General features: G+C 42.1%; 2 long non-coding RNA genes across 2 annotated transcripts in view; one reads left to right on the top strand and one right to left on the bottom strand.

Moving 5' to 3' along the window:
* LOC116684816 (uncharacterized) overlaps positions 1–7,993 on the top strand; it is a 30,494-nt gene extending 22,501 nt beyond the window's left edge. Inside the window, exon 3 of the long non-coding RNA XR_004330848.1 lies at positions 7,983–7,993. This is a non-coding gene — a long non-coding RNA (uncharacterized LOC116684816). The remainder of the gene's footprint in view (positions 1–7,982) is intronic.
* LOC116684815 (uncharacterized) lies at positions 2,025–9,766 on the bottom strand. Its single transcript, XR_004330847.1, has 3 exons — positions 9,755–9,766; positions 4,928–4,935; positions 2,025–2,141 (listed from the first exon to the last, which is right to left on the bottom strand). It is a non-coding gene; the product is annotated as an uncharacterized LOC116684815 (long non-coding RNA).
* Between the last annotated feature and the right edge of the window lie 3,352 nt (positions 9,767–13,118).

Genomic DNA, 13,118 nt, shown 5'->3' with positions numbered 1-13,118 from the left:
GTCACTTTCTGTCACTGTCGCCTCCAACCATCCCTCCCTCCTTCCATTCTTCACCTTCTCCCCTACCTGGTTGCTACATTTGTGTTGAGTAGTAGGAATCAAGTGGGAGGCCTGTCCTCCCCCTGCGGCAACAAGAATGTCAAGATCCTGGCTTATTCTCAGGGCTGATTGCTGACCTCTCCGGCTAATACAAGGCCAGGAAAACACAGCTCCTGAGGAAACATAATGCTTCCCTTTAGAAACTCCCAGGCACCCCGCTGCGAAGGCACAAACAAGCCCTGCTGCTTACATGCATTCCCGCTGCATATAAACACAGAAGTTAACCTTTCTCCCTGTTTTGGAGCCAGCCTTGGGTTAAGGGGTCCCCTGAACAAAAGCTAAGATGGGTACGGGTGTAATTATTTCTATAAAATGGAACGCAACTCGTGAATTGCATACATACCGTACCATTAGAAGCCATTTGTAAAGCTAATGAGAGTGGGGAGGGCTAACTTTTTTCATCACGCATTGTTTCCCAGCAGATTACTTTTTCACGTTCATGTTGGATTGTCACTCTGCTTTCTCTTCTTTTTCTTGAGATATCGCTACGTTTTGGGTGAAAGGTCTCCATTTGGAGGCTAGATGGTCACATGGAGCAATGTAATAAAACCAGATAAACACAGCGCAGAGACTTAGCTTTTTTGTTCAAAAGCAGAAAAATGCACCGTTTCAATAAGGTCCTTTTTATTAGTGTAGGATAGCATTCCAAAGCTTTTTAATCCAGCATGGAATTACAATGTCTTTGTTAAAAAAAAAAAGCTTCAGTGCGACCATAGCCCTGTTAGAAGTCTGAAACTTCTCAGAGACTATGTAAGGGTTAATGCCCGTCCATTGTCAGGTAGTAATGGAAGACGAGAATGTAAATGGACTGTTCTGAGTTTTACCAACTACTCAAAGCTCTTTTACATAGTACAGTACACATTCTCACACTGTGGCCCAGGCTGCTGTACAAGGTGCCACCTGCTCGTCAGATACACACTCACACACACTCCAATAGTGCAACTCAGGGTTCAGTGTCTCGCCCAAGGACACTTCAACATTGGACTGCAGGGCCAGGGATCAAACCCCCAACCTTCCAATTGGCAGGCGGCCGCTCTACACTGAGCCACAGCCGCCCGACAAACCGTCTGAAGTATCTTTATTAGTCTCCCTAAGGAGAAATTTGTTTGAGTTACAACAGACACACAACAACGAGCACAGGGTTAAAACAATTAAAAGACAAATGTCCAGTAAAATTATGGGCTATTTAAAGAGCTGTGCAAATTACAGAATACAAATTACCATTTTCTATACTTGATTTATATTTATATTTTTCAAAAAAAGTTAAATAAATCAAAAGCCATCCTTCCTACATTCTTCTGTTCACCCACACATGCCTTACAACCCTTCAATCCTATTTCCATACACATCCATGCATTCAGTCTTAAAAAAATCAGAAGAAATTGTAATAATTATTCATTTATCCATTCATCAATATCCAGACATTCAGTTAAAAATGTACATTCATTCCTCCATTCGTATCCATACATCCAGTCCAATAAGTCCATTAACAATGGGCAATGGACACCGTGAAGGACATTAAGCTGCTTATACCATGGTCACTTGTCAAATAACATATTTTTAAAAAAGTAGTTTATATTTTAATTAGTTTTACAATCAAAATCTAAAGTTTTTACAAACAATAACCCTGTTTCCCTGGTTACGCCTGAGGGTTGGACTAATACCTGAAACAATCATTCCCATCCCATAAGGTTCTTTTGCAATGCAAACGTTGTGCACTCCTCCAGGAAATAGGAAGGACCTCAGCTACGACTCGCCTCCTTTATCAACGGGAGATATCTATAGTCCGCTCAGCTACAAGCCAGAACGCTAACGCTATGCTAGCAACACCAAAGTCAATGATATTGTGTACAGTTGGCAATCAGTGAAAATAATTTGACAGTATGTTGAACAAGAAGATAAGCTAGCTATCCAGTTATGTCATTGTCCCCTACAAAACATAAGGACTTTTACGAACAATTTTATCCATGATGTGTAACGTTCCTGTCGGCCGCAGCCTGAAGTAGCAACCTGAACAGTGAACGGGATGTGAGAAAACGTTACTAAACTAAGCGAAACTAAGTCAGTTTAGAGGGGACTTCTTTCCGCTTGTGTGTCAGCACCGTCCTGTGGTGTTCAGAGGACGTGTTGGAAATAACAGACCCACATTTCCTTTTTGTTTAAGTGGAACGCATTCATTTAGAACAGTAAACAGCCAGTTTCACCAGAACTCCTTTAGTAGGTGTCCTACATCACTTTTTTATGGACACCCTGGAGCCAATCAGAATCGAGTATTCACCCAGACCCTGGTATAATGCACAATAATTCCAAAAAAATGCATTGTTTATTATTAGCCACCGCCATCTTGACTTCTGTCTGCTGACCATACCGACCAATCACATGTCCGGAGACAGGCAGCTTGCTCAGCCAATAGATAACCCTAACCTGATACAAGCAGGAGGTAGTATGTAGTGTGTGTATTGCTGACGGACAGTGCTTCGGCTGTGCTTCCACCCAACATAGTCCCAAATTATTATCTGCCTAGGAAATGGTCTAGTCTCCATCTGCATTGCTATTTGTTCTCGTTGTGAACACGCAGGCCACAAGAAGTAATTAGGTCGTTGTTGTTTTTTGTTGACTCCCTTGTCCTCACAACATGCCAACCGGCAGCATGGGATTCCATTCACTATGCTAAGCTAACTAGCCGCGTCGCACCAGACTAAAACAATGCATGCACTGAGACAAAAAATGCGTTGGCCCCCCTATCTACAGCAACGGGAGACAGTGATAAGCCCTATTTCGACAAACGGTGGCGGGTTCCTTTGAGGAGTGGTCTCTAACATCAAGAGCCTTCCCTACCTATCAGTATCAATTCTTGGCAACAGATGTGTCCGTTCTGCCCAACCAAAGTTTCCACCGCTCACGGAAAATTACATCAGAGGATTATTATCTTGAGTAGAATCAGCTTGCATGCAGAGACAATATACAGTCACTGCAATGAAAAACCATTGATGAAGCTATTACCAGTATGTGCTAGGAGTGATTAAGCCATAGCTGTCTGGGTTCAGAACATCTGGCTAATGGCAAATAGGGCACACCTTCGTCTTGTGCCAGGCGTGTGTCAGTCCTGTGTGAGTTTCATAGTATAACCCTATAAGGGTTGCTTTCCATAAAGCCCGGCCGGTACGAGACGCAAGCTCCAGCCGTGAGTTATGAAATGTCTGTGAGTTGTCAGCATGGGTTTAATTGTTTCAAACCCCTCCTTTTCCCTTCTGCTTACGTTTTTCTCATGTAAGTAAGTATTTTCCACATTGCAACCACATACTCATCGTGTGTGTGGGTGTGTTTGTGTGTGTGTGTGTCTGCAGCCAGACATGTCTGAGGCCTTGCCTTAGCCAGCTGCTCCCAGCGATGAGGTGGAGCACCTGCACTCTGACTTACTCATTCAGACACACACACACACAGGAGGACTTCTACATGTGCACACATTCTAAATTGTCTAGCCTTGGGATTACTTTGAATCATCTGAGTCATACTGTGTGTTTGATATGATCATCTAAGGAATGAAATCCCTTTTGTATTTGGTTGGCGATAACCTTGACTTGTTTTTTTTTTTAAATCTACTGAATAGAGAGATGTCAGAGTGGGCCCATGGAAAGGCACCCCTGAGCAGTTGGGGGTTTGGTGCCTTGCTCAAGAGCACCTTGGCAGTGCCCAGGAGGTGAACTTACCCCTCTCCAGCTACCAGTCCACCTGTGGTTCTTACAGTCTTTTGAATAGTTATCAGAGTATATGGATCCAATTCTGAATTCATTTCTTAATGGTGTACAGCAGAGATGAAAGTGAAAGTATACGCATTGACCCGCCTCACACAGACGTAATCAAACCTCTGAGATGGTTAGACTCTCACGGGAATTGTAATACGTTTTTTTTTTTTTAAGCAACAAAGCTAACTACAGTAAACGTTAATGGATGGTCGATAATGGATAAAATATGGACAACAGGACTATCAATACCTGATCTAAGACTATGGATTTATTGTACCCAAGTCCCCGAAAAGAAGCAAAAGTTCCAGACTAGATAGAAAATATTCAATCTCCCTGGGGACAGAACAGCATCGGAAAGCAACAGCTGTTAGCTTTCAGAGGAAGAAGACGGCGTTTACGATGTTATTAAATCATCAGTAAACTGCACATTTTGAGACCGAGACACTCGCCCACGCGTAAAAACAGCACCTCTGATTCATAGTTTAATAACTTTTTGACCATAACAACTCACCAAAAGTTGCCTCTGAAACCTGACGAATTAGCGGTTACGGAGGTCTCTTCCGGGTCTTTCTAGCCCCTAAAGGTTATTTTCTATCCAGCCTGGAACTTCCAGCTTCTTTTGGGGTCGTTGGGCTTTAAATCCAAACGTTACATCCAAGATTGATCCACTTTATGTCCATAATTCATCGAGTTTTGGCTCATTTCTGCCGCTAGCTCGCGGCTCCGTCTCTCCTCTCTGTTGTTTCCGGAAATACAGGCACCAGCATGCCCATATATGGAAGGCCAAAGGGGACAAGAAGGCCAATAGGCTGTATGGAAGGCCAAGAAGAGCAAATTTTTTACATACATTTGCTTGTGTAGCATTGCTGTGGGTGTAATATTAATAAATATGACATTATTATGTTATTATTGGCATAAGCAAATGTCATGAGAGCAAAAGCGTCTTGACTTTCTTTGAAAAAATGTATGTATTTTGTCAATTGTATAAGTTAAATTGTTATAAGTTGATGATTATTTCTTCACAGTGTGACTCCCAAGACATATGTCAAGTGTTTTAGAAAGGAAAATGGCTTATTCATTACTTATCTGTCTGTGATATCAATACATATCTAGAAGATTCATGTTCCATTTTATTTATTTATTTATCTTTAAGGCCCTACAACATTTTTTAACATTCAAGTGACCTCACTGCAACCCAAATATTGTAATAACCCAGTTTGTCCTAAAAAAAATGATGTTCATATCTTGACTGTAGACCACAGGGTGGATGTTTTACAAGCTTTTTCATAAAATAAATCCAGACGGACAACAAACTGTAAAAATGGCCTCAGGGCTCAGAGGGTTATAAAGTACATGCACATACAGTAGCATGTATAATAAGGTGACCTTTTCTCAAATGAAAACCGAGGGAGATTTATTTTATCAGTACAGCCTCCAATATTATTAAAATAGGCCTATTTGATGTTCTTAACTATTAAAGAAAACAGGGAGACAATTCCAGTTTACTGTAATTTGACCATTGTAACTGTCGTTGTGTTGCAATAAACTAATGTGTGCAGACATGGTAAAATTGGGTACTAGCCTAACTTTTTTTTTTTTGCGGATTAAATGACAAAACCTTATAGGCTTTAGCCAAAAAACTAATGTGACTAATGTAAAGCCATACGTAGCCCTAATTTTGGATACAGTACTAAAGAAAATGGAAAGACGAAGATGTTTCTAAAAGCTGCTCTAGGCCCTGCAGAGTTGTATCAAAAGAAGAACATGATGCGATTGAGACCTCAAATCTGTTACCCTGGTTTTTTCCTGACACTTTACTCAAAATAGCAATGCTATGTGTTATTAATGCAGGCTGGTCACACAAGGCAGCACCCCCTGGTCAAAATACGTTGCTGCGCGGCTGTATGTTTCCTTGGTTGCACAGTCAATATGTTAATAGGAGTCAGGACCTTCTTAAGGTTAGCCTGATTTAAGTCTCCAGCAACAATGAGCACTGCTTCAGGATTATCAGTCTGTGAGCAGCTCAGTTCTTTGCAAAGATCTGAAAGGGCAGCCTCTGTACTTCCCCTGTGGTGGAATGTAGACCGCTGTGATAATGACCGATGTAAAGTCCCTTGGTAGAAAGTTCCATGGACCCCTTGAAAATGAGATATAAGATTAGCGTAGCTGCTTAGAGAAATAGCTCAATATGTACTGGGTGGTTGAGCAAGAGAGAGAGAGAGACAGTGGTTTCCACGACAGCAAAACGGTGTTGGCGATCAGAGCCGAAAATAAACACAGCCGTTAATGGTGCAGGGACTTGCCTTAGTGCCTCGACAATACAAAAACTAAATGGATTGCTTTGACAGCGTCATCCAGTTCTAAAACAGTGGCAATATACCATCGATGAGGCGAATCAAAATTGAAATCCCTTCATGATTTATTTGCAACAATAATTTAGGGACCGGGCTACTCACGGAGTGGACTTGGGACTTGACTTGTGGAATTACTTCAAGTCAGAGTGACCCTACATTTGGCTTGAGACTTGAGCAGGCAGACATAAGACTTTCCTCAAAATGCTGGCTTCTGATTGAAGATGGTTTCAGTCCCTTATAAAGATGTGTCAGTCCATGTCCTCTTCCATTCATCAGACTCTTAAAGTCTCGCATTAGCTTCAAATATGGACGTATTGCACATTGTCTTTTTTAGAATAGCCAGGACTGTTGAGATTGAGACTGATGCTCATAGTTGAATTTAATATTTATGAGGTTAAATAGAAATGCAAAAATGTGAGTTCACCTGAAAATAAATGTTACAAAATGCATTTTAGCAGAATTCTGTCAAATTGGACAGACAGTAACACAACAGTGGTTCGTGTTTTTGGTAAAACTGTCAGGAACTAAATAAGGCGCAAAACTGATGAAGTAAAACAACAAAATACTTAGAGTAACTTTTACTCAGAAGAATCAAATCAAACCCTGTTACTAACCTTTCAGCACCTAGAATGTGAATTGTTCAATTGGCAACTTCCGGGTCTGAAAAGTGACGCCAATGCAGAAGTGCCTCAAACTTGCATGATACCACATTTCCAGCAGGGGGGAACTCCTGCCATACATGCGTATGAATGACGCCAATATGCTGAGGTCTGTTGTTTACCAGGCGGCAAAACATAGCTGGGTGACTTGGGTCAGAAGGGTTGAAAAGCCATTGCAACCATAGAGACACTGGCTTGGATGCCTTATCATCCCCAGCTCCCCCTTTTGTCCAAATATGGTCATTTCTGACTCCAAAAAATACCAAGATGGCGACGGCCCAAATGCTAAACTCCTGGCTTCAGAACAGCAGTCCACAAACCAATGGCTGACGTCACTGATGCTACGTCCTTATTCTTTACAGTCTATGGGATAGTTCATGAAAGCATCCTAACCAATACATAGCCCAAACAGCTATTTGGTGAACTTTTTAAAGCCTCATTTCCCATTAGCTAGAACAGGACACACCCACATTTTGATGGTTGTTGATTGGATGGTCATAATAACATGTCGAGCCTCACTTAAACAGTAGATGGAGCGGCAGCACCCTGCTGGGACTGATAGGACACCCTTAATTCAAATACAGCACATTTCGAACAGCTCCACTACGTGATTTGCAAAGAAGAGGGTGTTAACTTACTGCTGCTGCTAAACATATTGATGATACTTTGTTAAATCCCCATGGCTTTACTACCGCTTGGTTAGCCTTAAACACAACCCTTCCCTGTTATTGCATGGGATTCTCAATGAAGCCAATCCAGAGAGAGCTACAGTTACCCCTCATCCTGATGGGAAAGCATGTAAAGCATCTGGGTCTCTCCGGGCGACCACCTTATTACCCCTGGTCGATAATCCTGCCAGTCCTGCAAGGAACGTTTAGATGAAGCACACCAAGGAAATAGAAGGGAGGAAATGAGAGGAAGCGAGGGGACAAGAAAGGACACTAGAGGACATGAGTCGAGAGGCGGAGAGGGAAGGCCAGAAAGGACAAAAAGTTAGGGACAAGGAGAGGAGATCAAAGACAGTAAAGAAAAACTAAAAAGGGAAGAAGGTGAGCTCTGACAAGATGGAGTACTTGGCCCTCTCTGTGTTTTGGTTCTGTGATGTCTGACTCAGCACTTTTGAGCTTTAGTGTGTGACGTTTGGATATTAATGAACGTCCGTTACATCCCAGCCATCGCCCCTAGGCTAATTAAGACTATCAGCTCCACACCACTCTCTCTGTTTTTCTCTGTTATCAATGTTCAGAAACTGGTGCCGTCCGGAGCGACAGAAACTACGCACTATAACTTTAACCCTCTATTGCGTGGTGTTTCCATATGGCAACCAATTATTTTTCTTAGTTTTTTTTTCACAACAAACCATGTAAAATGCATTGTTTTCTTTTGAAATGAAAAGTGTTGAGGGGAAAGTTTGAAGTGTTATTAATTGGATGACTTCACATAACCAGGAAATCCTGTTTCCCCGCCCCTTTTCCGGACATGTAACACACTAAAGATCACGTTCCGGGATCAGCCAAAATGTGGTTATTTTCCTTAATTTTAGAAGCATTTTTTTGAGAAAAAAAAATTCAACTGTTATCTGGGGTAAGTAAACTTTCAATTTTAATCACATAAACCAGTTAAAATGCTACATTTTCCTGTAAAAGGCTCAAATTAATTTGTTGCCATATGGCATATAATTTGTTTGGTGTTTTTTCAATAAAAAACATGTTTTTAAAGGAATAATGGATTTCTTGGCACTTTCCAAAAAATGCGCACCCCTTTAATCATTTTTAAGTATTATTTTTCTTTTTTCTTTTCTTTTTTCACAACTACATTATTTAGGCAACCTGGAGTCATAAAAAACACATCAAGACCTTTTTACCATGTATAAAAAATAATTCATGCAATAGAGCAGGGGTCTTCAACAGGGGGTCCGCGACCCCTAGGGGGTCCGCGGATGTACTGCATGGGGGTCGCGAAAGTTTTGGTTGATTAGACTTTTTTTTATTCCCCCCCCCCCCTGCAATTTTTTCCACTAATTGAAATGTCTTTAAATACACATTAACATGAATTCAACACACTGTAGTAAACAGATAAATGGAGGCAGAAGATGCACACATGGCACTATGGGACCAGTTTGATATAACACAATTTTATACAATATATATAAGTAGGGGGTCCCCGCTCCATCTCGCCATCAGTTTGGGGGTCCTTGGCCTGGAAAACGTTGAAGACCCCTGCAATAGAGGGTTAAGTCCAAGTCTACTCTGCATTATTTTAACAAATCGTGAAGAGGTGAAGAGGAGATGTGTGTTGTTTAACCCAAGGATTAGACACAGGCAGGCGATGTTAGCCATCAACCTCTTCTTCACACACAAAAAACACAGGGAGAGCCATGCCCGTAGACCGTAAAAGAAACAGGCGCCGTATCGGTGACGTTACCCAGTGGTTTGTTGGCAAACTGTCCCTTAAGTTACCATCTAACGCTGGCGGTAGATAGCTAGCTTTGTTGGCATAACGCTGAACAAGTCATTTTTAGGCAACCAAAGTTCAAGGGTCAAAGAAGGAAGAAGAAGAAAGAAGAAAACATGGACACCACCCTAAAACATGTTCAGGTCTATTTTAATGTCCACAGTGTCATGGTAAGCATGGTTAGCCTCTATCATGACTGACAGCATCCCCTGCTTTATTGTCATATTAAAATAAATGGGACCATAATATACTAAATGAACATAATGCTGTATAGAAGAAGACTTGAAACTAGTGATTGACACCTTGAACTCATCATGTAAATGTTTTCTCAGGTAATAAATCAAGTGGGAAGTAGGGTTATTTTCTCATATGGCGGTTTTCCACTGCGTGGTATCTACTCGACTCGCCTCGACTCTACTAGCCTTTTTTGGTTTTCCATTACGAAAAAAAGTCCCTGGGACCTGCTACCAGGTACTTTTTTTTTTAAGTACTACCTCAGTTGAGGTTCCAAGCGAGCCGAGGCGATACCAAAAGGTGACGTGGAAACCTGCAGACCGCTGGTTGGTCGGATCACTGCGTTTTTAGCAAACAAGAGTGCGGAGTGTGTGTCCAGAACAAACGGGACATTTAAAAAAAAAATCTAGCCAGACACCGACAGGTTATCTACTCTCTGCACTATTCTCACTTATCAACTGTTCAATATTAAGGGCTATTAGCGGCTTTATGTCGTTTCCAATATTGCACACTGTTACTTTAAAAAAACAAGACAACGTATCAAAGAAATGTTTTTATTTAGCTTTTCAAGTAGCGCATCTAACCCTCCCGTCTTCTTCCTCTGCACCCTGCTGGCCCAGATGCATCCCAGTCGTTGTCATAAGCCTCTCCGTGACTCTCATAAAGATTATACGAAGCCCAGCAGGTTAGAACCGGAGATCTCACCGGTCGGACATCGCCCACCAGACGGTCTGCGGCGGCGATTTTGCAAAGCGTGAATGCTCTGAAACACAAACAGTACACAGCATACATATTTTGGTGTGTAATCATGGTTGTTAAAGTTCATGTACTTTATATAGCGTATAGTAAAGACTGACCGGGGCCCCTAACACATGCAAATGTTAGCTAACGTTACCGGGAAACTTAACTTACCCTTTTGTGTCGGCGAACAACCGTCATGTCGACGTCTGAACTCCGTCGGAATTCCCAAACTCCTGTTTTTTTTCAGCGGTGATTTTTGTTGCTTCCTTCAGCTTCTTTTTAAACAAAACGTTTCTTCTTGCTGCGGCGAGTATGCGACGTGCTGTTGTGAGTCGCGTTGAAAATGACATCATCACGCGTAGCTATGGTGACCAGCCACGCTGAGGCGTTACTCAATCTGCAATGGAAAACGGACGCAGAATGCGTTGAGTCGAGTAGAGGCGAGTCGTGGCGAGTCGAGTCGAGCTGTTACCAGCAGTGGAAAAACGCCAATAGACTTCTAGTGAAAGGGACTTCTTTTTGGAGCCAGTGAAGTCGCCCCCCTGCTGGAATTTTGATAGAATGCAGGTTAAAGGCACTCACTTTTCAGGCCAAGAAGCATCTTGTCAGAAGCATTACTTCATACAGTCGTTGAATATGACATGATCGCACCACCAACCTTTTCAATTTTCAATGAGGTCGTTGAGATAAGGACCAAATGAGTGTGTTCTTATTAAAATAGAACGTTGACTGTACATGTGATCCACTTTACCCCCTGTGCCATCTGACTCCAGAAGCCCAATCTAATCAGGTCTCTAAAGCCAGCTTGCTGCTCTAGGACCAGGCCACTCCATCCTTACCTCAGCTGATATGCATGTGGTCAAGAGAAGGAAGTGGCTGAGATAACTGAGGCGTTTCTCAGTCAGACAGCCATGAGGTAAGGCAACAGGAATCTCTCACAGGGCATTACCTCAGTCTGCAGGCCTACAAACTGCTGTTGTGGTGTCTAGAAAAAAAACAGAATTGAAAACCCCCTCCGTAGGTGGTACCTATTTTAGGGCCCTGGTTCATCGTTATTCTTATTGTCTGCTGGGGTAACAGAAAACACCGTGACTCATGATTTCACATTATGGGATTGGCTTGACAGCTAATTAAAGGATATGCCTGCTCTTGTTCAAGCATAGAGTGTGTCAATTTGTTAGGTGATTTCACATCTAGTGAAGTAGGTGTCTTTGTTTGGGGAGATGTGTTTTGGACTGAAAGACGTGCTAAGTAGTCAGTTAGTTTCTTTTTTAAATCCTTTGAGTCTCATCGTCGCTATATCCTCAAAAGCAATAATCTTTTTTTTTTTATCTGTAACAGTATGCTACGCTGCTTCCCGGCCCAACCGCAAGGAATGTTCAGAATGCACCTGAAGGAGTCAACAATAAAAGTATTTAGGAGACGGTAAATTGCACACAATGACTGCCCAGTACAACAGATGCCTTTGTTGTGTGTACTCCCAGCTCACCACAGAGGTACAGCACGGGCAGGGATCCTGTTCCACTGCTGTAATCTGAGATGAAAAAAAAAAGAAAAGCAGGGGAAAAAAAAAAAAGAATGGGTAACTTCAGATGCTATCTCCTCTTCTGCATCATCTGAGCCATCAGAGACAATCAAAGACTGTGTGTGGCACACTCACTCACCCTGATCCCGAGCCAAGGCGCCGCAAAATTAATTTTGATCCGAGCGATATCCACGAGCTCAAGGCCAATGCGTCTACGCCCGTAGAGGACCCCACCCCAAGCCATCCGAGTCCTCGTGTCTCTGATGTTTTTGACTCGGTGCCCTCCGCGGTGGCTCACTCTCAACAAATGGCTAAATCTACAGGAATGTCCATGTATCAAAGTCTGTCTCTAATGTGCTGCTCTTGCGAAGCTATGCGGACTCGTCCCATCTGATAGCGGGCAAAAGTAAACGTTTCTCTGTCACTGTTCATCGCCCGGAGATACGAGGGATTTGTTATTTCTGGGGTGTTTTTCTTTCTTTCCTCACCTCTCGTCTTTATCTCCCTTGGCAGCTGGCGCCAGGCGTGTGTTTAGAAGAACGGGACGTTGTTTTCCTTCGCGCTGTCAGGGAGGCCGTTTAAACCTGAAGTGGTGCAGCGCTACGTATTGGAGATGGTGCGTGCACACACAAACGAACGCACGCACGCACACACACACACACACACACACATACACACTTGCAAACACATTTGTTCGGCATACTTTCCAGGACTCACTTCCATACCCTTTCGACCTGTCTTGCTCCCAACCAGCGCCCTTAAGCTAACCCCAATAAAAAAAAAGCAATCATGTTAGATTGTGCTGAATGCAATAATATTGGAGGGGGGGGGGGGGGGGGGGGGTCGTCTCAGATTTTGAGAATAAAGTTGAAATATATTGAGAAAGAAATCATAATGATGTAAGAAAACTTAAAGGAAAAAGTCATAATATCCTGAGTAACGGCTGCAATATTTAGAATTATGGTGTTATGTTTTGAGGATAAAGTTGCATTTTAGGATGAATGTTTCGATTTTACAGACATTTGAAATGGAATCTTCAACTTTCTTCTCATGACATCATGACTTCTTTCTCAATAACAACTCTTGAAACTTAGCACTGCCACGTTTTCCATAAAAGTTACAACTTTGTTCTCCTTTCATTGCCAATTTTTCTTGAATCTATTTTCACGCAATACAAACTTTTTTCTTAAAATATGACATACTACATAACATGTTTACCTTGTTTACAGGGCATGACAACCTTTTCTTATAAACACTTATTTCATATTTCTATATTTGGTTATGTTTTCTCACTTTGCAACATTTT

This window comes from Etheostoma spectabile, unplaced genomic scaffold (genome assembly GCF_008692095.1).
Source record: "Etheostoma spectabile isolate EspeVRDwgs_2016 unplaced genomic scaffold, UIUC_Espe_1.0 scaffold00569331, whole genome shotgun sequence".
In the NCBI taxonomy this organism is placed as follows: Eukaryota; Metazoa; Chordata; class Actinopteri; order Perciformes; family Percidae; genus Etheostoma; species Etheostoma spectabile.
The sequence above is the reverse complement of the archived record's forward strand: the minus strand, read 5'-3'. Positions and strand labels throughout refer to the sequence as shown.